Genomic DNA, 27,986 nt, shown 5'->3' with positions numbered 1-27,986 from the left:
CAAGATATGTAATCCTGATTTACCCTAAATAGCTCTATGTGCTTGAATGTCACCTCCTTTGAGTTTATAAATTGAGGAATCGATACTTGATAGGTATTGTCAAAGGCTATTCATCAGTTCGCCTGGACTATAAAAAAGGATAGATTAAAAAAAAAAACAAAAAACTAGTTTAAGCAATAAGAAAAAAAATTCATGTCTACTGTTATTTAACTGGTCTTGCACTATTTCTTTGTGGAATGAGGTTTTATACTCATGGTGATCAATGTCCCATAAGACAGTACGCTGAACAACTAGAGAAGATTCCTCGTTAAAAGTTAAGTGTATATTACTATCTAAAATTGATGACTTTTGTGTTTCCATGGTGGGCATTAATCTAAGCATAATCTAAGCATCTTTTAGCATAGCAAGAGCTGTATGAAATCATCTATGATCACGTTGCTTTAAAGGACCCAATCATTGCCATGAAATAGTTCTTTTTTTACTGTGTCCATGATATTTGATAGTATTTCTGTTCTATTCTCTTTAAAGACTGGCTAAGATCTACAGAAACAATTTCAGAGACAGTCATCTGATATTGTGCTGGTACACTCAGTAACTTTCTGCAATGTAACAATGTCTGCTCTCACCTGTGTGTCTGTTCATAGACACAGCCCTAGTATATGAAGGCAACTGGCATCAAAACACATATTAAACAGGAAAGACAAATATATGATAGCACATATATGTGGAATCTAAATAATGGTACAAATGAACCTATTTACAAAACAGAAGTAGAGTCATAGATGTAGAAAACAAACCTATGGTTACTGGAGGGAGGGGGAAGCGGGGGATAAACTGGGAGATTGGAAATGACATATAAACACTACTATGTATAAAATAGATAACTAATAAGAACCTACTGTATAGCACAGGGAACTCTACTCAATACTCTATAATAACCTATATGGGAAAAGAATCTAAAAAAGAGTGGAAAAAGAGTGGATATAGGCACATATATAACTGATTCACTTCGCTGTACAGCAGAAACTAACACAACATTATAAATCAACTATACTCCAATAAAAATTTAAAGAAAATAGGAACCTCAAGGATAATGTCTGAAAAGCTTATGAAATATCTATTCAGAGAAATGAGAAAGTAATATAAAGTATAATAAAGTAAATAAACTATAAAAGTATAATAAATAAAATATAAATTAAAAAATAAAGTAATATATGATTGTTACATAAATCAGAGAATTTCACTCTAAATCTCTATTTACATCTGAACATAAAGGCAGATATTTAGGATTTAAGACAAAAAATAAGCATTACATTAAACATACGACAAATAAAACAAAAATTGGTGGTTTGTTTTGATTGAACTTCAAACAATTTAACCTAACTTTACAAAAGTGTCTTGAATAAAGTTGAAAAACCATGTTGATTATTGTCTTAAAGTCAGTTTCCATTAGAAACATGTGGAGATCATTAAAGTTGGTTACATATTTTTAATATTTAAGAAATACCATTATAGAATAGATACTCATCTTTAAGAAAGAGATTGAGATTAGAAAGAAAAAATAAAGGTAGAGAGTAAAAGAGTGAGAGAGAAAGAGAGATTATACTAGGGGAATTTCAACTATAAATAGAATATACTTTTCAATGGCATTTGCTTTGTTAAAAATATATGTATTCTCAAATAAGGTAATTTTTTAGAGACTAGAAATACATGTAAGGAGTAAAATTGTGGCTCAAATGCACTTAATGATTACAATAGGTAGTTAGAGTCATGTTTCCAAAATGCTATATGATGAATAGAGCAATCAATAATAGAAAATTAAGTAGAAAACAAATTATAATAGTTAATAACCACCAAATCTCACAACTTGTTAAATCAAAACTATCAAACATTTACCTGCATTATATTTAGGAAATAATTTAAGTGACCCAGTATTTCTAAGATAAATTTGCTGTTCACCATGTCGCATTCGTATTAATGATAAAGAAGAACATGCAGAGCTTTGGGTTTTGCAGTCATTATAAATTCCATTCCTTGAGGATAATGAAACATCCCTGGCAGTATAATTAATTGTCATTTTACCTTTTGTGTGATCTCAGTCACTTGGCCTATAGTAGAAAAGCTTATTAGACCTTGCTTAAACCGTTGTTACAAGAGTACTATTCTCTCGGGTCTTGTCTATAGAGCTCAGTTTATTCATTTATGCTGTATTATTTGAACCATAATTGCCCTTATATTCCTCATTATTCTACATGTAGCACAACAAAATGATTCAAAATTTCATCTGATGAGTTATTTTGAACACATAGTTCACATACACATACATGCACACACACACTCCAAAGTTGTGTGTGTTTTATTTAAATGGAAACAAATTGAAATATTGTCTATAATATTACATATAGAATGACCTGTTTTCATGATATGTGTGTCATACCACATACTAAGTCCAACCATAATGAGAGAATTTGTGTTTTTACAAAAATAAATACTGTTAAATTGTTATAAAATTAATTCAGGTTATCAATTTTTCTGCAGTTTTTCTGTGAAGTAAAAAGAAAAAGCATGATGGACTACATAGTACTTAGTATCTCAATCAAATTATTTTTACTAAAACAGACACAAAACAAGGAAGAAAAAAAGAAGAAAAACACACTCTAGGTGTTTTGAATTCCCTTATCTTATAAAAGAAACAGAGAGAATAAGTGTTCACTAACTGCCTTATTTAATCCTTAGGACAACAGTGTAAAAATAAATGATAGCCTCAGTACAAGGATGGGGCAAAAAAAAGATGAACAATAGATAATGCTAACAACATAGACAAATTGTCCAGCTGTAGAGTAATAGGTGTAGAATACAAAATTGGAATACTACTACATCAAAAATCCCAGATTTTGTATTATATTGTATATATTGTATACATTTTATTGTATTTTTTTAAATGAGGAATTAAGGAAAGAAAGAAATAAAGCAGCTCTAATGTGAGAATTGTAGAAATTTAGTGTTTTAAGAAAAATAATGTTATTTAGTATCTGAATATTTCATTTGATTTCTATTACTGGAAATATATTCTGAGTGATTATAAATTATATACAATATATCTCTTAAAAATAACAAACTCACTGATGTATTTTATTTTAACATAAGAAAGATATTGATATTTAAGATAATTAAAATGTGTCAATTTCATGATATTTAGAAACTGAATGTAACAGTACTTGACTTGACCTCCAGTAAACTGGTGTCATTAGAGATCCTAATACAGCCTAGTTAATGGATACGAGATTTTTAGCAAGTTAAATAACTTTAGAGGACTAAAGTTAAATAGTCTCATCTGTAAAATTGGTTAATAAAGGCAATTTCCAAAAGTTGCAGACAGCGTCAATGATTTAATACATACAAAGCATATCAATATTTAATACATACCTAGCATATTAATTGTTCTTCTTATTCTTATCATCAAAAGGGATAAAACAGCCCTAAAATTACAAATAGGTGTAATTAGTTAACATGCAAAAGTACAATAATTTCAACCTAAATAAGATAAAATTAATGGAAAAACTTTGATGATTTCTTCTACATATTAACTTACTGTGTATGAATATTTTAAAACTAATTTTTAAAATAATATTAAGGAACCTCTAAACATATATCCAAAGGAATATGCTAACTTTAAAACTTTCTAAATGTTTGGAACTTCATCACAAGAAATTCTGTATTTTTATTTGTATTAATATTTTTATATTTCTGAAACTGTGAGGCTTCATTTGTAGAAAATATGCTGTAGTATTATCTTATGACAAAGATGTATTACACAATAATGGGGAAACAAAAGAATTTATTTCTGTAGATAATGTGATTCTAATTTTTCAAGCCCCTTGCCAAAAGATATATCCATACTTATTTATTTTTGACAGAAGTTATTTCCTTTTGCTAAAATATTATTAATATTTAATTAACTCAGAGACTTTTCTACATGTATAGAAGACTTCCCAATATGTTACTTCTTATATGATACATTTAAAACTTCTGAATCAAAGTAACTTTAATCCATAAAAGCAGCATTCTCAATAAATTCAGTATCTTTAGGGACATGAATACTTGACATACTTATGGTTCTGCTGTATTAGGTACAGTAAAATGGGAACAATGAACAAATTATTCTGCTTCTTTTCATCATAAACAGTCCACAGACAGTACAAACATTGTAAATAAATGCAAGTCAAAAATAATTACAAAAGATGATGATGCAATCAGCAAAGAATAAACAAATAGCCTTGAACATAAGAAGTAAATATTGAGGTTTATTCCTTGGTCAAGGTAGAGGGATTTACCTTACAAGTTCTCAAGCTGTTTTTGCAGTGTAAATACTTTGAATGGTTGTGAGAGTCTCTAAATTGATAAATAGTGGCATAGGCTTTAGGTTAGCTGCGTTGATGACAAAATGCATTACTCTTTCATCTTTTTTGAGCTTCTGATTTGAGAGTAAGAAAGAATCTAGATTAGCTAAATATGGGCATTCATATGGCTGCCTATGAACATTTAGATAGCCAGATATCTAAATAGTTAGATATAGCCATGAGCTCTCAAATTAAATCTGCTCTGTTAGTGATGTAATATATGACCATAAGTTTGAACATTGGAGATCAAGAATAGGATTTAAACCACAGCCAGGTCATGAGTTGATAAAAAGGAAAGAAAAAAAAAATAGTGGATTTTATGACTTCCAATTTTAGCTCAGACATGTAAAGAGCTTTGAAGCTGTCACTCTTGTCCTTAAAACAAGAAAAAATAAATAAAGTGAAAAAGTGAAACTCAATGACACTTCTTAGAGCTATCAGAAAATTTAAATCACAGAGCAAACCAATATCCCCAAAATCTGGAGATATAGGTAAATATAGAGAATCATATCTGAGATCAGTTTACCTAGAGTAGAAGCCTCTAGAAGCCAAAACCAGCAGGAACACTTAGAGGGTAATTGTGACTAATTACTGGAGGTAGAACATGGACTACTATGAGAATGAAAAATTTCTGGGGCCCTCTGTCTTAGGAATGCCCCACACACATTTCATGGGCTTACCTCCAGGAACCCCACCAATTACTTAAGGTGAAGAACAAAGAAAACTCTCAGGAAAAGTAACTATTCTGGAATGCATCCAAAGTAGGCTCCAGAACAAAGAGCTGCTCAACAAGAGCAGACATTACAGGAGGCTTACTTAATTCCAACCTCTCTGGCCATTTTTTCTCACTTAAGGGGGAGAGAAAAAGCTGGAAATTACTTGTGAAGATCACAGCCCAGGGTGCAAACCCAATAAAACACTAAAATTTATCATAGAATTATATATAGAATGCTTCCCTTCCTGACTAAACCTTATCATTTCAACAGAGCTCCATTATAATAGCAATAAATTATGGCTGAAAGAGCTACAAAATGCATTCTCTATTTTTAAAGAAGGAGTTTTTAGGTAAACCCAATGACAACAGAGGAGAGAAAAGAAGAGGAAATAGAATCCTCTGACAGCTACAGCTACAGCAAATATTAAACACAGCCCAACTTCTAACCAGATTAACAGAACACCCCACCTTAAAAGCTTTTTAACTCAGTTTCTATTACCAGATACATCATATCCCAGATTTCAACAGAAAATTACAAGTCTTACTAAAACAACAAAATACACAGTCTGAAGAGACAAAGAAAGCATCAGAGCCAGATTCAGATATGGCACAGATTCTGCCAGACAAGGAACTTAAAATGACTAAGATAAATGTATTAAATGCAGTAATGGTAAGAGTGGACAGCATTCAAGAAGAAATGGGCAATGTAGGCAGAGATAGGAATCCCAAGAAATAATCAAAAGGAAATGCTAGAAATTAAAAAAAAACAAACAAACAAAACTGTAACAGAAATAAAGAATGGCTTTGATGTGCCCATCAATAGACTGAACACAGCTGAGGAAAGAATCTGTGAGTCTGAAGAAATATCAACAGAAACTATTCAAACTGAAATGGGAAAAAATGTAAATAAAAGAATAGAACAGACCAGATCGGGTACGTTCAGGGTGGTATGGCCGTAGACATTTCTCCAAAGGAGATATACAGATTGCCAACAAATACATGAAAGAATGCTCAACATCATTAATCATTAGAGAAATGCAAAGCAAAACTACAATGAGATATCAGCTCACACCGGTCAGAATGGCCATCATCAAAAAATCTAGAAACAATAAATGCTGGAGAGGGTGTGGAGAAAAGGGAACACTCTTGCCCTGTTGGTGGGAATGTAAATTGATACAGCCACTATGAAGGACAGTATGGAGGTTCCTTAAAAAACTACAAATAGAACTACCATATGACCCAGCAATCCCACTACTGGGCATATACCCTGAGAAAACCATAATTCAAAAAGAGTCATGTACCAAAATGCTCATTGCAGCTCTATTTACAATAGCCAGGGCATGGAAGCAACCTAAGTGTCCATCAACAGATGAATGGATAAAGAAGATGTAGCACATATATACAATGGAATATTACTCAGCCATAAAAAGAAACAAAATTGAGTTATTTGTAGTGAGGCGGATGGACCTAGAGTCTGTCATACAGAGTGAAGTAAGTCAGAAAGAGAAAAACAAATACCATATGCTAACACATATATATGGAATCTAAGAAAAAAAAAAAAGGTCATGAAGAACCTAGGGGTAAGACGGGAATAAAGACACAGAGCTACTAGAGAATGGACTTGAGGATATGGGGAGGGGGAAGGGTAAGCTGTGACAAAGTGAGAGAGTGGCATGGACATATATACAATACCAAACGTAAAATAGATAGTGGGAAGCAGCCGCATAACACAGGGAGATCAGCTCGGTGGTTTGTGACCACCTAGAGGGGTGAGATAGGGACGGTAGGGAGACACAAGAGGGAAGAGATATGGGAACATATGTATAAGTATAACTGATTCACTTTTTTTTAAAGCAGAAACTAACACACTATTGTAAAGCAATTATACTTCAATAAAGATGTTAAAAAAAAAAAGAATAGAACAGAATATTGAAAAACTGTGGAACAATTACAAAAGATAGCATATACCTAATAGAAATACACAAAAGAAGGAGGAGGAGGAGGGAAGGGAGGGAAGAAGAACAACGAAGTGGAGGGGAGGGGAGGAGGAGAAGGAGAAGAAGAATAAGTAGAAAGATGAGCAGAAGAAATATTAAAGTAACAGTGGCTGAGATTTTTCCAAAATTAATGCCAGAAACCAAACACAGATGAAACTCAGAGAACTACCAAGTAGGGGAAATACCAAAAGATTTACACCTATGCATATCATATTCAAACTGTGAACAAAAATACAAAGATCTTGAAAACAACAAGAACAAAATCCCTTAGATATGGAGGAACAAGGACAAGAATTCTATCAGACTTCCATTTACAAAGCATATAAACAAGAAGAGAGCAGAGGAAAACATTTAAAGTCTTGGAAGAAAACAATCCACCAACCTGGAATTCTATATCCAGCAAAATTATATTTCAATATGAAGGAAAAATAGAGTTTGTTAGACAAAAAAGAACTGAGGGAATTAATCACAAGTTTTACTTTTCAAATATTTTTTGTGCAAAAATTCTTGAAAGAAGGTCTTCAGTGAGAACAAAAATGATGTAGATCAGAAACTCAGATTGATAAAATATCAGAGAAGAAATAAAGTAAAATAAAATATTTTATTTTTTTAATTTTTAATTATCTAAATGGTGCCTGTTCAAAGTAATGACAGTAGCGTTATATTGTGTGATTATATCATAAGTATAAATGAAATGAATGACAACATTGTTATAAGGGGTATGAGGGAGGCATTGGAAATACTATCTTATAAGGTACATGCACTACTCTTAAAGTTTATCATATTATTTGTGAGTAAAGTTAGATTAATTACACATGAATATAGTTAACTGCAGGGCAACCACTAAAAATATTTTTAAAGAAGAATTATTGGCATACTAAAAGAGAAAATAAAACGTAATAATATAAAAAAGCACAGTTGAAACCAGGAAAGACAGAAAATGAGGGAAGAAAAGAGAGCAAGTGCAGTGAATAAAAAATCTTTACAGAGATCGTAAGTTTTAAATCAACTATAGCAATAATTAATTTATATGTAAAAAAGAGTGGAAGAATAATTTTTTTTAAAAGAGCAATACCTAAGTACATTTTTTCTACAAGCAATAGACTTAAATATAAAGACACAGATGGCATACAAGTATAGAGATTAAGAAAGGTATGTCATGCAAGCATCAATCAAAAGAAAGCTGGAGTAGCTATATTAATTTCAAACAGAGCAACTTCAGTACAAGGAATATTAACAGAGAGGAGTATTACATAATCAAAAAGTGGTTAATTCTCCAAAAATACATGACAATCCTTAACCAACAGAAAACCAAAATATGCGAGTCAAAAACTGATAGAACTACAAGGAGAAATAGACAAATCTATTATTATACTCAGAGGCTTTAAGATCCCCTATGAGTAATTGATAGATAAAGCAGACAGAAAATCAGTAAGAATATAGCTGATGTAAATTGACCTTTCAATCAACTTGATCTAATTGATATTTATGGAATACTTCATCCAAAAACAGCAGACTATATATTTTTCTCAAGATCACATAGACCATTCACCTAAAAACAAACAAACAAACACATTAATGGACCATAAAATACACCTTAAGAAGATTGAAAGAATAGAAATCATACAAAGTGTGTCCTTCAATAACAATAGAATTAAAGTAGAAATCAACAGAATACTAGCTAGAAAATTGCCAAATATTTGGCCATTAAACAACACATTAAAAAAATGCTCAGATCAAAGAAGTCTCAAGAGAAATTTTAATATATTTACAACTAAATCAAAGTGAAAATTCAACTTATCAAATGTTGTGGTATATAATGAAAGCAGTGTTGAGAGGGTAATTTAAAGCATTGAATATATGTATTAATGGTTATTATTAAATAGGAAATATATATATTGGAGGAGGTTGAAGTAGAAAAACAACTCAGTACAGTAAAATATTCCCAGCCCAAAGTCCAAGAAATAGATTTAAAAGTCTTGTTCTCAAAATAGTATTTTTCTAAAAATTAGGTTTATCTAGGGATTCAAGAAGAGCTAGTTTTATTTTTTTAATTAGACTAGTGGAAAAGTAAAAGAAATTTAAATAAAACTAAAATTATATACATAATTATATATGTAGTTGTTATAATAACCATTATAATATATTATAAAACTACATATCTTAATAAGCTGTAGAAAGACATGTAGAAAACTTCAGTGATATGCTGGAAAAATATAAAACATAAAATTAGATTTTTTCTTTTTTCCCCCAGCTTTATTGAAATATAAAATATATACACTTACATACTGTGTAAGGTTAAGTGTACAACCTGTTGATTTAATACACTTATATATTGCAAAATGAGTACCACCACAGCATTAGCTAACACTTTCATCACATTACATATTATCATTTCTTTTTTGTGGTGGGCACAACTTAGTTTTACTCTCCTAGCAGCTTTCAAGTATATAATACAGTATTGTTAACTATAGACACCATGCTGGGCATTAGATCTCTAGAAATTACTTGTCTTATAATGGGAAGTTTGTACCCTTTGACTGACATCTCCCCATTTCCCCCATTTTCAAACCTCTGGTAATTACCATTCAACTCTCTGTCTGTGAGTTCAACTTTTTGTAGCTTTCACATATAAGTGATGTCATACATTATCTTTCCCTGTCTGACTTATTTCACACAGCATAATGTGCTTAAGGTCCATCCATGTTGTCATAATTGGTAGAATTTCCTTCATTCTCATGGCTGAGTAATATTCCATTGTGTATATCTTCACCACAATTTATTTATAAATTCATCTGTGGAGGGCACTTAGGTTGTTTTCTAGCTATTGTGAATAATGCTGCAATGAACATAAAAGTGTAGATAACTCTTCAAGATCCTTTTTTAATTTCCTTTTGGAATACACTCAGAAGCAGGTTTGCAATAAAATTAATTGTGTTTGTGTCTAATAACAGAGTATCAAATTTCAAGGGGAAAAATCATAGACAGGATTAAAGACAGAAAGAGACATTTCTACAAACACAGTTGGAGATTTTCTTTCTACCTTCTCCTGGCACTTTATAGAACTAAAAATAATCGAAAAAGACACAGAAAAACACTGTCAAGTATGTTGACCAAATTTATATTTAGTAGCTACACTCAACAACTGCAGAAAACCCATTCTTTCTTAACTACATGGTATATTCGCTATAGAAGCGGTATATCCAGTCATAATTCAAGCTTAAATTCATTTTAAATAATAAAAATAACAGAGTGTCCACATCCATCTAAAACATAGAAATCTTGAAAGAGTATCCCTCCCACCAAAACAAGGAGGAGAGCCACATAAATTATATAGCCATACTTCCCTGAAGCTATCAGAGAGGTGACTTGTAGTGTAACATATCAATTTGTGTGGGATGTTGTGAAGGTGATGCTTAGAAATAAACCGATAGCTTTAGATGCTTCCATTAGAAAAATTTGAAAAGTCTAAAAATCAGTGAGATAATTTTCCATCTTAAAAAGCTAAATAAGGGCGAGGAAAGAAAACACAAAATAAGGAGAATGAGTGAAATAAAAAAGATAACAGCAAGAACAATGAAATGGAAATGGGAGGAATAGGAAAAAATGGAGGTAGAAATACCAATTGCCAAAAGGTTGAATATTAATTAAAAAAGAAAACTATAAACCCATGAATCCAAGGACTACAATCAATCCCTAGCAGAAGAAACATAAAAAACAAAAACAAAAAACAAACAAAAATAACAAGAACTCACCATAGGAAAGTATAGTCAAACTATTGATGAGAAAAACTTTGGAAGATAACAGTTTTAAAGCACTATGGGAGATTAAGTAACAGAGCATTAAGAAAGTCCACAGACTTCTCCTGCAATACTATGAAAATTAAAAAACGATGGATAGACAAGTACAGTTTTGAAAGAAAAGTAAAGAAAACAAAAATCAGACTTCTCGAAATACTGCCACTCTAACCACCTCCCCCAAAATCTTTCAAAACTGATAGTGCTATTACTCTTTCAGAGATCCAAAAATAAAAACAATGCCTTATCATTTGATTTACACTGCAGAAAATGTTAAAGGATGTTAACATATCCAGGCAGAAGAAAATAAAAGATATAGTATTGGAACTAAAAAGATAGAGTAATAGGAATGGTAAATATATAGGTAAATATAAAAGTTTTTCTCAAATTTAATATTTTTAAAAGAAAACTGACTAGAGCAAATATAATAACAATGCATTGGTATATAAAATATCTAGAAGTAAAGAGCATGACAAAGAACAAAAGTTGGGATGTAAGTAGAAAAATAATGATATGAGTTTTTTTTTTTAATAGAAGTGAAGTCTTATAATATTTTTGAAGCTAGATTAAGATAAGTTAAAATGGTGCAATGTAAAATAGAGCACAAACACTAAAAAAAAGAGTACTTACCATGTTAGTAGTAAAAATAAAATGGAGTAAAGATAACAAACCAAAATAAGGCAAAAGAAAGGAAATGTAAAAAGTAAAAACAAAATACATGAAACAAATAGGAAACAAACAAGATGATTGATTTAAGTCTACTTACATTGATAATTACAGTAAATATAAATGTTATAGACATTTCTATTAAAAGTGAAAGACTGTTACATTCAAAAACAATCAAGAACAAAATACAGAGATTGGTTCAAGATGGTGGAGTAGAAGGATGTGTGCTCACTCCCTCTTGCGAGAGCACCGGAATCACAACTAACTGCTGGACAAATATCGTCAGGAAGACACTAGAACTCACCAAAAAAATACCGCACATCCAAAGACAAAAAAGGAGCCACAGTGAGACGGTAGGAGGGGGGCAATCACAATAATATCAAATCCCATAACCACTGGGTCGGTGACTCACAAACTGGAGAACAATTATACCACAGAAGTCCACCCACTGGAGTGAAGGTTCTGAGCCACATGTCAGGCCTCCCAACCTGGGGGTCCAGCAACGGGAGGAGGAATTCCCAGAAAATCAGACTTTGAATGCTAGCAGGATTTGATTGCAGGACTTCAACAGGACTGGGGGAAACAGAGACTCCACTCTTGGTGGGCACACACAAAGTAGTGTGTGCATCAGGACCCAGGGGGAAGGAGCAGTGACCCCATAGAAGACTGAACCAGACCTACCTCCTAGTGTTGGAGGGTCTCCCGCAAAGGCAGAGGGTGGCTGTGGCTCACCACAGGGACAAGGACACTGTCAGCAGAAGTTCTGGGAAGTACTCATTGGCATGAACCCTCCCAGAGTCCACCATTAGCCCCACCAAAGAGCCTATAGCCTCCAGTGCTGGAGGCCTCAGGCCAAACAACCAACAGGGAGGGAACTCAGCCCCACCCATCAGCAGACAAGCGGATTAAAGTTTCACTGAACTCTGCCCACCATAGGAACAACAAGCTCTACCCACCACCAGTCCCACCCATCAGGAAGCTTGCACAAGTCTCTTAGAAAGCCTCATCCAGCAGAGGGCAGACAGCAGAAGCAAGAAGAACTGCAATCCTACAGCCTGTGGACGGAAACCACATTCACAGAAAGATAGACAAAATGACTAGGCAGAGGACTGTGTCCCAGATGAAGGAACAAGATAAAACCCCAGAAAAAAAACTAAATGAAGTGGAGATAGCAAACCTTTCAGGAAAAGAATTCAGAATAATGATAGTGAAGATGATCCAGGAACTCAGAAAAAGAAAGGAGGCAGAGATCGAGATGATGCAAGAAATGTTTAATGAAGACCTACAAAAATTAAAGAACAAACACCTAGAAGAATTAAAGAACAAACAAACAGAGATGAACAATACAATAACTGAAATGAAAAATACACTAGAAAGAATAACTGAGGCAGAAGAACGGATAAGTGACCTGGAAGGCAGAATGGTGGGATTCACTGCTGCGGAACAGAATAAAGAAAAAAGAATGAAAAGAAATGAAGACAGCCTAAGAGACCTCTGGAACAACATTAAACGCAACAACATTCGCATTATAGGGGTCCCAGAAGGAGAAGACAGAGAGAAAGGACCCGAGAAAATATTTGAAGAGATTATAGTCAAAAACTTCCCTAACATGAAAAGGAAATAGCCACCCAAGTCCAGGAAGTGCAGAGAGTCCCATACAGTATAAATCCAAGGAGAAACATGCCAAGACACATAGTAATCAAACTGACAAAAGTTAAAGACAAAGAAAAATTATTGAAAGCAACAAGGGAAAAAAGAAAACTAACATACAAGGGAACTCCCATAGATCAGGAACATGATCAGGATGTCCACTCTCACCACTATTATTCAACATAGTTTTGGAAGTGTTAGCCACAGCAATCAGAGAAGAAAAAGAAATAAAAGGAATACAAATCGGAAAAGAAGAAGTAAAACTGTCACTGTTTGCAGATGACAAGATACTATACGTAGATAAACCTAAAGATGCCACCAGAAAACTACAAGTGCTTATCAATGAATTTCGTAAAGTTGCAGGATACAAAATTAATGTACAGAAATCACTTGCATTCCTATACACTAATGATGAAAAATTTGAAAGAGAAATTAAGGAAATGATACCATTCACCATTGCAACAAAAAGAATAAAACACCTAGGTATAAAACTACCTAAGGAGGTAAAAGCCTGTACTGAGAAAACTGTAAGATGCTGATGGAAGAAAGCAAACATGGCACAAACAGGTGGAGAGATATATCACATTCTTGGATTGGACGAATCAATATTGTGAAAATGACTGTACTACCCAAAGCAATCTACAGATTCAGTGTAATCCTTATCAATTAACTAGTGTCATTTTTTACATAACTAGAACAAAAAAATCTTAAAATTTGTATGGAGACAAAAAAGCACCCAAATAGTCAAAGCAATCTTGAGGGAAAAAAACGGAACTGGAGGAATCAGACTCCCTGACTTCAGACTATACTGCAAAGCTACAGTAATCAAGACAGTATGGTACTGGCACAAAAACAGAAATGTGGATCAATGGAACAGGATAGAAAGCCCAGAAATAAACCCACACACCTGTGATCAACTAATCTACGACAAAGGAGGCAAGAATATACAATGAAGAAAAGACAGTCTCTTCAATAAGTGGTGCTGGGAAAACTGGACAGCTACATGTAAAAGAATGAAATTAGAACACTCCCTAACACCATACACAAAAATAAACTCAAAATGGATTAAAAACCTACATGTAAGACCGGAGACTATAAATCTCTTAGAGGAAAACATAGGCAGAACACTCTTTGACATAAATCACAGCAAGATCCTTTTTGACCCATCTCACAGAGTAATGGAAATAAAAACAAAAATAAAGAAATGGGACCTAATGAAACTTAAAAGCTTTTCCACAGCAAAGGAAATGATAAGCAAGATGAAAAGACAACCCTCAGAATAGGAGAAACTATTTGCAAATGAAGCAACTGACAAAGGATTCATCTCCAAAATATGCAAGCAGCTCATGCACCTCAATAAAAAAAAAAAAAAAACAAACTACCCAATCAAAAAACGAGCAGAAGATCTGAATAGACATTTCTCCAAAGAACACATACAGATAGCCAACAAACTCATGAAAGCACATTCAACATCACTAATTATTGGAGAAATGAAAATTAAAACTACAATGAGGTATCACCTCACACTGGTTAGATTGGGCATCATCAGAAAATCTACAAACAACAAGTGCTGGAGAGAGTGTGGAGAAAAAGGAACCCTCTTGCACTGTTGATGGAAATGTAAATTGATACAGCCATTATGGAGAACAATATGGAGGTTCCTTATAAAACTAAAAATAGAATTACCATATGACCCAGCAGTCCCACTCCTGGGCATATACCTTGAGAACACCATAATTCAAAAAGACACATGCACCCCATTGTTTACTGCAGCACTATTTACAATAGCCAGTCCATGGAAGTAACCTAAACACCCATCAACAGACGAATGGCTAAAGGAGATGTGGTACATATATACAATGGAATATTCCTCAGCCATAAAAGGGAACGAAATTGGGTCATTTGAAGAGATATGGATGGACCTAGAGATTGTCATACAGAGTGAAGAAAGTCAGAAAGAGAAAAACAAATATTGTACATAAGGGCATATATGTGGAAGCTAGAAAAATGGTACAGATAAATCAGTTTGCAAAGTAGAAATAGAGACACAGATGTAGAGAACACATGTATGGATACCAAGGGGGGAAAGATGGGTGTGGTGGTGGTAGTGGGATGAACTGGGAGATTGGGATTGACATATATACACTAATAGGTATAAAATAGATAACTAATAGGAACCTGCTGTATAAAAGTAACTAAATAGGGGCTTCCCTGGTGGCGCAGTGGTTGAGAATCTGCCTGCCAATGCAGGGCATACGGGTTCGAGCCCTGGTCTGGGAAGATCCCACATGCCGCGGAGCAACTGGGCCCGTGAGCCACAATTACTGAGCCTGCGCATCTGGAGCCTGTGCTCCGCAACAAAGAGAGGCCGCGATAGTGAGAGGCCCGCGCACCGTGATGAAGAGTGGCCCCCGCTTGCCACAACTAGAGAAAGCCCTCGCATAGAAACGAAGACCCAACACAGCCATAAAATAAAAAATAAATAAATTAATTAATTAAAAAAAAAAAAAAAGTAACTAAATAAAAGAAAATTCAAAAAAAAATAAAGGAAAAAAAGAAAATTAAAAGTAAAAATGTACAGTGTTAACATGCAAACACCAAACAAAAGAAAGGTAAAATAGGTATATTAATATCAGACAAAGTAGATTTCAGAATAAAAAATATTTCCAGGGACAAAGAAGAGAGGAATATTCCATAGTAATACAAAGGCCTATTCATCATAAGAACATACCAATAACAAGTTCAAAATACATGAAGCAAAATTTGACAGAACTGAGAATAGGAATTATTAAAGTCAACAATCATATTAAGAAATTTTTGCACTCTCAGCATAACTAGAACAAGTATACTAAAATTCAATAAAGATATAAAACTCTTGAACACTATTAATCAACTTGAACTAATTGCTATATTGAGAGAGCTACACCAAAAAAATCATAATGCACATTGTTTTCAATTATACATTAAATATTCATCAAGATGATTGATATTCTGGGCCAAAATATAGTCTCAATAAAATTAAACAGATTGAAATCACACAAAGTATGATACAAAGAAATTAAACGAGAAAGCATTAACAGAAATATATCTTACAAAACACCTAGTATTGAAAGGCAAACCACACATTTCTAAATAATCCACAGAGTAAAGAAGATATCAAAATGGAAATCAGAAAATAGGTTTAACTGAGTAAAAATGAAACACAATGCATTGAAATTTTCATAACATTGTTTAAAAAGTAACTAGAAGACCACTTTAGAAATTAATTGTTTAAAAAAGAATAAACTCTCAAATACAAAAAACGGGCTGAGGATCCAAATAGACATTTTTTTTCAAAGAAGATATATACATGGCCAACAGGTACAAGATGCTCAACATCACTAATTATTAGAGAAATGTAAATCAAAGCCACAATGTGCTGTCACCTCACGCCTGTTAGAATGGCTATTATCAAAATGTCAAACTGTAACAAGACGTAAAGGAAAGAGAAACCTTGTGCCCTTGTTGGAGAGAAAGTAATTTGGTACAGCCACTATGGAAAACAGTACAGATATTCCTCAAAGAATTAAAAGTAGAACGATCTTACAATCCAGCAGTTCCACTTCTGTGTATTTTCCAAAGGAAACAAAAACCTTATTACTAATCAAAAAGATATACATACCCCGTGTCCATTTCAACATTATTTATAATAGACAATAGCCAAGATATAGAAACATCCTACATGCTGTGCCCATCAACAAAGAATGGATAAAGAAGATATGATATATTTAGGTATATATACAAGTGAATCCTATTTAGCCATACAAAAGAAGGAAATCTTGACATTTGAAACAACATGGATTGAACTTGAGGCAGTAGGCTAAATTCAACGTCAGAAATCAAAAACCAAACACTGTATGATCTCAGTTATGTGTGGAATCTTTAAAAAATTAAAAATTAAAAAAAGAAACTCATATGTATGAGAACAGATTGGTGACTACCAGAGGCAGTGGGTAGTGGGGTGGGCAAAATGGCTGAATAGGGTCAAAAGGTATAAACTGGGTTTCCCTGGTAGCGCAGTGGTTGAGAACCTGCCTGCCAATGCAGGGGACACGGGTTCGAGCCCTGGTCTGGGAAGATCCCACATGCCGCCAAGCAACTAAGCCCGTGAGCCACAACTACTGAGCCTGCGCGTCTGGAGCCTGTGCCCCGCAATAAGAGAGGCTGCAACAGTGAAAGGCCCGCCCACCGCGATGAAGAGTGGTCCCTGCTTGCCGCAACTAGAGAAAACCCGTGCACAGAAACGAAGACCCAACACAGCCGAAAAAATAAAAATAAATTAATTAATTAATTATTTTTTTTTAAAAAAAGGTATAAACTTACATTTATAAAATAAATAAGTGGGAATATAGTGGGAATACATGGGAATATACTGTATAGCATAGTGACTATAAATAGTAATACTGTATTGCATATTTGAAAGTTGCTAAGAGTACATTTTAAAAGTCTGAGGAATTTTAAGAACTTTTGTAACTGTATGGTGACAGATGTTAACTAGATTTATTGTGGTGATCATTTCATAATACATACAAATATTAAATCATTATGATGTTATATCTCAATTATATCTCAATAAATAAAAACCCCAATAAATATAAGCTTATGCTGTAATAAACTTTGTGGTGGTGGGAGGAGAGCAAAATAAATCCAAAGCAAGCAGAAGGAAGAAAGTAGTAAAAAATGTAAGAGCATAAATCAATGAAATTGAAAACAAAGTATAAAACAATACACAAAATTAATGAATACAAATGTTATCTCTTAGAAAAATCAATACAAATAAATCTGCTAAGAATGACCACAATTATAAGAGAGAAGACAAATTTATCAGTATTCTATAAATATTAAAAGAATCATAAGAGAGTACTATAAACTATTTCAAGAAGATAAATTTAACAACTATGTGAAATGGACAATTTCCTTGAAAGACACAAACTACCAAAACTGAATCAATAATAGTTAAGGTGAACAATCTTGCATCCATTCCTTGCGCATCTCTGGTAATTTAAGGGTGGTGGGTTGAGATATTTGAAAATGCCCATATTTGTTTTTCCGCTAGTAAGCATGTGAATCCTTGTTTGCTAATTTGTGGAGATTATATCTGAATGTGTGCTGATATATTTGTGCAACAGACTATGTTTTGTAAATTTATAAAGTATTCACACAGAGATTCAGCAATGTTAAACCACTTCCCTAATGACACAAATTAGGAGCAATAAATGAAAAATTGGGTCAGTTTAACAGTGTGTTCTGACAGAAGTAGAGCTACTCTTCTTCCTATAACCAGATTCTAATTAATTTCAAGATTGCTTTCCTAAGGTATTCACAATTCAGGAGCTTATGTATCTTGAACATGGAAAACATCATCTATCAAAATTATTGCATCTTAACACATGTAATTGTGTATTGCAATGATATTAGTAGTCTGCCATTTGCTTTAGAGTGAGATTTACATGACAGAATCTGAATTTCTGAATTTTGCTTCCATAAAAATTGAGCCCTTACAAGAATCAAGGAAATGTTGCTATTATTGTTTTCTCAATGAAACAGAAATTACATCTTCTAGGATTACTAATGGACACACAGACTGGCCACTAAATTAAATATAATTTAAAACTCTGTTAACTGAATACTGATTTAAAGTAATAATAAACAATACATCACACAGAGCGTTACACTTTTTAAAAAATGAATCCTGACCTCTTAGTTTGAATTTTGTTGTCAGGTTTTGTGAACAAAGTGAGAAAGGCAAAGCTGTGTCCTTGTGGTAGCGGTTTGGATCCTGTCAGCAGTGTGAGACATGACTGCAGTATCACAGGCTTTCCACTGAGCTACGCCCCTGTGTTAGCTTCAGCTGCATAACAAAAGCCATAGACTGGGTGTCTTTAGCAACAGGAATTTATTTCTCACAGTTCTGGAGGCTGGAAACACAAGAGCAAGATGCTATCAGGGTTGCTGTCTGGTGAGGAGTCTCTGGGTTGCAGACAGCTGTCCTCTCCCTATGTCCTCACCTGGCCTTTTTTTCTGTGTGTTCAGGTGAAGACAGAGAGGAAGCAAGCTCTTAAAAGAGCACTGATCTCATCATGATGACCTCACCCTCATGAGCTCATCTAAACTTATTTATCTCCCAAAGGCCAAGTCTCCAAATAGCACTACTTTGGGGGTTAAGGTCTTTAACATCCATATAATTTTGGGGGACACAATTCAGTCCATAGCCCTCCCTGAAGTGTTACAGCCAGAAATGTAAATAAAAGAGGAAAGTTTTTTGGGGGGAAAAAGCCATAGCATACAGGTAGGCATCCCACTGGAAAAGACTGCACATGGCACAGAGTGAAAGAACTGGGTGATAATTATTCTCTAGTTATAAAGGGACATAGAAAGGAGTCTGTAATTTAAACCCTTATCAATATTACCTACCCATGCCCACACTCTTTGTCTATCATTGTACATTTTAAAGGCTAGACAATGACAGGTACCTCCATATTAGGAGTATATCAATGTCAGTTGAAGGCTGATTAGTAGATTAATCGTCCAGTCACATAAATGTAAAAGCAGAAATGCCCTTTCATTGCCTATTTTTTCCATTATGTTTCCTTCTAAGGAAAATACTTAGTGTATATGTTTACATCTCTCACTAAAGGAATTAGAAATAACAAAAGAGATTTTTAAAATTATATTTAAAACAGTTAATAAATATTCATAATAAAAAGGCCTGTGTCTAGGGTTGCCAGATTTAGCAAATAAAACGCAGGACACCCAGTTCCATTTTAACAATAGCTCTAACTGATAATTTTTTGTAATCTAATGAAAAAAGTTAAATAGAAGACATTGAAGAAGTCCTGACAAAATCATTACAGGATTCAAGATAAAATAAATAAATACATGACATGTTCTGTCTATATAAGCCACCCTACCTATGTCTTAATCTTCAGTAGTGATCTTTATAATATTCCAAACTCACAGTTAATGATTAGCGTTTACTTTAAACACAGTAAACAAGTCAGAGGCATTGTATCCTCCAACTGGACAAAAATCTATTTTAAAGCATTTTTGTTGTTTGTACAACACTTTTGTGAATGTGAAACTGTAGTAACAGAAATAAAGCACTTTGAAAAACTTCCTGATACTCAGGGAGTCATGAAGTAATCTTGTCACCAACATATTCCTGAATTTGTGTTGTCTTTTAGACTTTGAGTAGGATAAATTGAAGAAAAATGACAAAAATTGAAAGGAAAATAAACAAAGGACAAGTAGAATTGACAGAGTTCAAGTAATTCTGATTACATGAATTATAAAACCAAAAATATACTTGGTTTTAGATCTGCAGCTGTAAGAGAGTGAGATGACATGACAAATAGATGTGTCATTACTTGTTTTGTAAGCCATCTTGCACGTCAGAATTCCTGTGGTGAAAGCACAAAAGCTGAAGTGGACTTGGGACCACAGAAGATAATAAAGTGTGCCTTTCACATTTACAGTAAATGAAAAGCAGACATTCATTCCATCGACCCTTTGGTCCACACTTGGGAAATAAGGCTTAAGGCCCTTTAGACTTGGGATGGTACAAGAACACTCCCAATGAGAAAGTCTCTTTTATAATTACTCAACATGGCTGGGTGTTACTGGGTGTCTTAATGGTCAAGCTAATATTATCTGTAAAGGTTAAGAATCCAACATTGCTGGGGCGGGAGGGACAGAGGAAACATATTTACCATTAGGGAAAGTAAAACCTTGAAACAACAACAAACAAACTGTGTTACAGAACAAAGTTAAGGGGTATTTAAGAGGAAAAAAATGACCACAAAATATCATTTAAAAATAACATTATTAAGTATGTACTCATTTTTACATGTGAATCATTTTCTGTATTTAAAGGCATTTGAAATATTGAGTCAAGATCTGGAAGGTACATTAAGTGGACTAATTTGATCATTCCATTATACTTACAAGTAATGGCACAATTATTTGTAAGTGTATGTTTCTAAAATAATACTACAGTAGAAATATTAGTTCACAGTAGAAAAATTAGAAAATGAAAGGAAGTATAAGGACAGAATAAAGGTAACATTCAAAACAGCTTTCCCTGGTTGTGTAGAATTTTATCATATTTAATCAATTCCTTGATTTTTATAAAGTTTATTGTAAATTGTACTATAATCTTTGTACTTTGATTAAACATTAGTATTCTGAGCGTTGACTATGTGGCACTAACGGTAACTCTATGAAGCAGTACTAGTATCAGTATCTCTATTTTCTCCAGGAAAAAGCTAAGATTCAGGATTTATATTTAAACATAAGAAGTCTAATTTCTGTGCCTATACTCCTTACATTTATATTATCTTACCGATGGTTAATTTAGGATAACTTGCAATGAATGGAATTACTAATTCAAAACCATGAAGAATTGTAAGACTTGACAGATTTTGCCTAATATCCTGCCAAAGATGCTATACCAATTTATTCTCTCACTTTATGACAGTACGTGATGGTTCACTTTCTCAGCTAATAGTGGAAATTAAAATTAAGAGAAAAACATCTGCCAAAGAGCAGCCACAAAATGGCTTATTATTATGTAATTTTTAATTTCTCCAATTATTAAAGCGGTTTGAACATATTCAAACCGCTTTAATAATTGGAGAAAAAATATATATGAAAAATTATACATACCCATTTATATACCGACTGCATCTGGAGGAAGACTTAAAAGAGGTTCTGCAGTCAGAGAAAGGAGGTCAAGGCTGTGGTGGAACTCCATCAAGAAAGTCCAGAAGTCATTGGCCCTTGACCTAGTAGACAAAGACATGAAGCAACTGGTGTCCACACCGCCCATGATTGTGTCTTTCATAATGAATCAATCAACAAATGTCCCGTCGGGCTCTAGCAACCTTGTTCTTCCAGATATTGAAGAGGACAGCATCACCGTCCAGGATCTCAACCAGGATCTTCTGCAGGCAGCACTGGAGAAAGCAGTGGTACCCAGGAGCCCTGAGACTTCTTCCTGACACCTACTTCATGACCAGCACCTGGAAAACAATAGCCTTCAAGAGGAACCAAGGACCAGATCTACATCCGGAAGTAAACCTGGTAGCTCCTGGACCACTGGAAGCTCAACAACACGTGGGAGGTGCGCATCTAGTCCTGAGGGGTGTGGATGGTCACATGTCCATTCTCAGGTTTGCATGGATCAATGGAGGGGGTTGCGGGAATGCCTGTGAATTTGAGAGCCACACTCAGGGGACTTGGGCAGGACTGTGGTGCCATTCATCCTTTTCAGGGAGTCTTCTGTCTCCAGCCCCTCCCCAGACTGCTCTGGTGGAGTCAAAGCGGAGCCATAACACCGTCCCCTCCAGCTCAGGCTGCAAGGGTTCCCAGTTGTAAGAAAACAGAGCCCACTTCCTGATCTTGCCCTGTTCCTCTCCCATTATGCTGCAGGGAATCCCATTACCTTCTCCCAGGGTCAGGTCAGGTCTGGCTGTGACTCTCAGCGGGGACCTGTTTCAGGAAACTCTGGTAAAATCTCTGACCCAAGGACAGAGGGGCAAGGTGTGGGGTGCCCCTTCCGTCAGCCTCTGGTGGCACATTTAATTTTAATTTGCTTTCAAAGTCAACCTTTCTATTTATTTAAAAAATGTGTGTGTGTGCGTGTGTGTGTGTGTGTGTGTGTGTGTATGTAAGGCCTGTGTCTATGTGGTTTGTGGCTATGTGTTATGAGTGTTTGCATATGTATGACTTGCCTGTGATATGGCTGAAGATGGCTCATACCAACTCAAGAAAACCAATAATTAAGTTTTTAGGAATTTTTGGAAGCCTGTTGATTGGTAGTTTGAAATCAGTCTTCTTGGGTGTATTTACCTAATAGAAAACTTTATAGTTCAGGAACCTCTCCAAACAGGATTTTTATCTCCCTGGAGAGTCCCTTCCCATTAATATTTTATATTATTTTACAGATGAAGAAATTGAAAACCAAAAATTACATTAACATGCTTATGGTCACATATGGAGGTAGTGGCTGAAAAGCTAACCATTGAATCCTGTCTCTGAACATGGGTCAATGATTTTATCTAGGAAAAATGATTTCACTTACCTATGAGATTCAAAGTCATTGACTATTTTTTTTTCCTCAAAATTAAGTCATACCAGTAGCGATGAGTACAGCCGGTGTCTGGATCTTGGTTTCTGATAACTGTCTCCAGTATAAGGAAACAAGGGTCCTTGGAGAAATGTTTCATTGTAGGGTTAGGGCAAGGAATTTACAAGATGAGCCTGTAAGTCATGCTGGAAAGTAAGTGCTAATGAAACAGAAAGTTGGGGGCATGTTAAAGGAACACAGGCGTCAATGGAAAGGGCTACCAATGGCCAAAGCTGGAACAGTTTGAGCAAAAAAATAAATAACATAGAACTGGGGCACCCCAATGTCCACTGCAGCACTATTCACAATAGCCAGGATATGGAAGCAACCCAAGTGTCCATCCACAGAGGAATGGATAGAGAAGAGGTGGTACATATATGCAATGGAATATTACTCAGCCATAAAAAGGAAAGAAATAATGCCATTTGCAGCAACATTGATGAACCTAGAGATTATCAAACTAGGTGAAGTAAGTCAGACAGAGAAAGGCAAACATCATATGATATCACTTATATGTGGAATCGAAAATATGACACAAATGAACTTATTTATAAAACAGAAATAGACCCACAGACATAGAAAAAATACTTTATGGTTACCAAAGGGGAAAGAGTGGAGGGAGGGATAAATTAGGAGTTTGGGATTAACATATATGCACTACACTACTATATAGAAAATACCAACAAGGACCTACTGTATAGCACAGGGAACTATACTCAATATTTCATAATAAGCTGTAAGGGAAACAAATCAGAATACATACATATATATGGATATATATCTATATATATATCTATATAAATATATTTGAATCACTTTGCTGTACACCTGAAATTAACATAACATTGTAAATCAACTATACTTCTATTTAAAAACGTTAAAAAATAAATAAAATATATATTCATGAGTGCACTCTGATGTAAATGGTGTATTGAATGTATAAATAGGGAGAACAGATAAATATTCACTCCAAACAGAAGAATTCCAAATAGTCTATGTAGAGACTCCCCTCTCAAAGTAGTGGAGCACTCCTGAGCTGCAGGTTGCTCACGGTGACTTCCTTGCAAAGAGCACAGGATGGAAAGAAGAAAGAGTAACTTTACAATGAAGAAAAATGAGCAATACTACTTCATCCAGGTAACCAAGTTTAACATTACTAGCGATGTAAGGTAAATAGTATGTGATATGATGTGAGGAACGTGCACTTGGCCTCTGTGGTCTTCCTCCCTCCAAAAAATCACCAAAGCCTAACAATAAAGAAAACACCAGACAAACCCAAGTTGAGGGGAATTCTGCAAAATACTCCTCTAATTGTCAAGGTCATCAGAAACAAAGGAAGTCTGAGACATGGTCACAGTCTAGAGAAGCCTGCAGAAGCATAACAACTAAATAGAATGTGTCCTGGATGGGATTCTGAAACAGAAAAAGGACATTAGGTAAAACTAAAGAAATCTGAATGAAGTGTGGACTTAATAACAAAGTATCAATATTATATACCATCATTGGAACAAATACACCATACTGATGTAAGGATGTAAGATGTTAGTAATAGGAAAATGGTGAGGGGTATATGGGAACTCTCTGTACTAATTTTGCAAATTTTGTGTGAACCTAAACTGTTGTAAAATTTAAAATTTATTTTTAGATATCTGTTTAGAGTTTATCATTATATTAAAAAACTTTAGCTCTGAAGTTTTTAAATGGGACCACTCCATTCTTTATTGAAGAAAATCAAACTGATCTGTCAGCACCTTCTATAGAAGTGAGTAATGGCCAGAACAGCAAATTAGCAAACTGAGAGCAGAGTAAGATTTTCTAAAACCACAGAAATTAAGCATGAACTGTTTCCACTTAACTGAACATACAGAAACAAAGTCAGCAGCAGCGGTAGAGAGCACATAGTTTAAATCTTTGCTTAAAAGTCATAATAAACCATTTAAAACATTCTACTTTTTGGATCCACTTTAAACCTTCAACACTTTGTTATTTCAAGTTAATTTAAGCCATTTTTATGTTATTCAACAATACTTACTTTATTTTCCCTTAATACATTCATATTTGACTAGATAACTGCTCATTAATAAACCAATTTGAATACCAGTATGTGAGACAGGGAAGAAGGAAAGTAAATGTTACATTTACTGGCTCAAAGCATCTCTGAGGAAAATATCTGTAGCAGAAATAGGTTGAAGCCATTAGTAAGAACAAAGAAATTTGAAGAATGACAGTTATTCAAATTTATGTATTTAAAATTTCTTCCTTGTATTGGAATAAAAACATTGAGAGTAGACTTCTTTAAAATGTAATTTTTCTGTTTTTCAAGCACCATAATAAAAATGTTTATAGATTTTTGTGTATGTCAATTTTGAAAGCTTGATTCTCACCTCTAAGGTTTTTTGTAAAATAAGAAGGAAAACACTAAAAATGAATCATGCAAAATGAATACTGTGAAAATTTGGACTAATTGGAAGTTTTGCCCATATATGTGGATATCTAAGTATGTTTCCTGGATAAGTAACCTAGCTGGATCCCTTGCAATTCAAAAGACTGAAGGAGTCTGTTAAAATCAAAGTTAATTTTTCTGAAGTAGAAAATTTAGTTGAGTTTCTATTTATCTAACAATAGTTTAAAAAATCAGAATAATCTATACTAAAATAATACACACCAGATTATATATGAGGTTCTTTGTATATCTTTTATAATAAAACTATAACATTTATCCAAGAAACATTTTTCCAATTATATCTAATGAGCTGATAATTGCAAAGTTTCTTTAACCTGAAAATTCAAAAGAGAGTCATTTACATCACGATAGACATTGCTCAGAAGGGTCTAGCTGTCTCTTTTTAAATGAGCTTCCCTTGATTATCTGAACTAGGAAACAGGACATAACTACACCATAATCATTGCAGTTTGAAATTATAAAGGGGGAGAAATGAATATTAATTCCAGATCCTGTACTTCTCCAGAAACTGCAAGCTGCAACCAGTCAATAGAAGTAGACTATTAATAATTGAATTAATGGTACTCAGTGAAAATAGAGCACAAGATCATGAGCTTAAAGGGCTTTAATTTAAACTCAAGTCAGTCATCACAGGGAAGAGAAAAGGAATATTTGTGACATAGAAAGAGACAAAGTATCGTTATCCTGTAACAGCCAAAAAGTGTTCAGGGAATAATTTTTTATTATACATTACTCCAATAAGCCAGGATACGTGAACCTCTTTTCCTTGTTGCAGATTATTAACACGACGACTAGTAACTCAAGACGTTTTTATGCAATATTATATATCCTAGAGCACATACAACAAAATTTTGTTTATTTTATGTATTCAATCATATCTAGGCAGTTTAACAGTTTTTCATAACTTTTATTATTTATTATAATGATTACTAAACATTTGTTTTATTAGCCCCTTTAGAAAGCACTGGAAATAAATTCACTCATCTCTATCAACGCAATTGAGAACTACCTGGTTGGTGTAAGGTTATCAGAGGACAGTGTCATAAAATAGCTTTATTTTCTAGATTTTTATATTAAAAGTGAAGAAGTTTGCAGGTGCCACAGTTGCTTCTGAACAGAAAGATATCAAACACCAATGTAGTCTTCTTTCTTTGGAAGAAATTCCAGACAAATAATATGTAGAAATCATACTTCCTGACATGGGCCAAGTTCTTCTTAAAATTGTAGAAAGTCAGAAATGCATGAGAAGAATTTTCCAGTCTTTTTCTGCATGTCCTCTGAAGTTCAAGAAAAAAAAAAAAATAGCAAAGGCAATTTTTAAAACTCTAAATCTAAGCTAAAAACAAATCTCTTTTCACTAACTATGTCAGACAGCTCCAATCCGATTTGATAATATCTATGTTACATTTAGAAATAATTAGTGGGATTAGTAAGGGTCAGCTTTAGAGATGGGAAAGTGCTGAATGCTCATTTTATACAAAACATATTGATCTCCAAGCCACTCAGACTGGAAGGGTTTGATAATAATGTTTCCAGTCATAGATGCCATCTCTGATTGTGAGTTAAATAGGATTCCTCATACATTCTATTATGTTTAAGAAATATTAACTATACCATAATACATTAATTGAATCATCTATGGATGAGAATGATCAATCCTTTCCACTACATAGAATGATAATATTAACTAACAGAAATTCAGAACAATGTTTTTTAGGGGTCTTAGCATCTAGTGATCAAATATTACAAATGAAGCATTTGAAGCTTAAAGCAGTCAGATTTGTGTCACTGGTAATCTGTTCAGGGCAGATTATAAAAGCTTGCAAATTTGTGCTTGTATAAGTTACTATAGATACTGCATTTCTGTTTGCCATTCACTGCCAGTTACTTGGGCAACTTAGCTGTGCAAACAAGGATTACCAGGTAATGTCCACACTGGAGTTCCAGCTAATTGACCATTTCCTCCTAATTGAGAGAATTATGCATATGTCATGATTATAACAATTATGCTATATATTTTCATAGGGAACTTAATTAATTTCTAACTTGGGAATTATATTTTTTATATTATGTTACATGACAGTTGCCCTCTTTTAATGTTCTCAGTTAATTATCTTGACTCTTCTTTCTCT

Source organism: Eschrichtius robustus, chromosome 4, assembly GCF_028021215.1.
Source record: "Eschrichtius robustus isolate mEscRob2 chromosome 4, mEscRob2.pri, whole genome shotgun sequence".
In the NCBI taxonomy this organism is placed as follows: domain Eukaryota; kingdom Metazoa; phylum Chordata; class Mammalia; order Artiodactyla; family Eschrichtiidae; genus Eschrichtius; species Eschrichtius robustus.
This window is presented reverse-complemented; position numbering follows the sequence as displayed.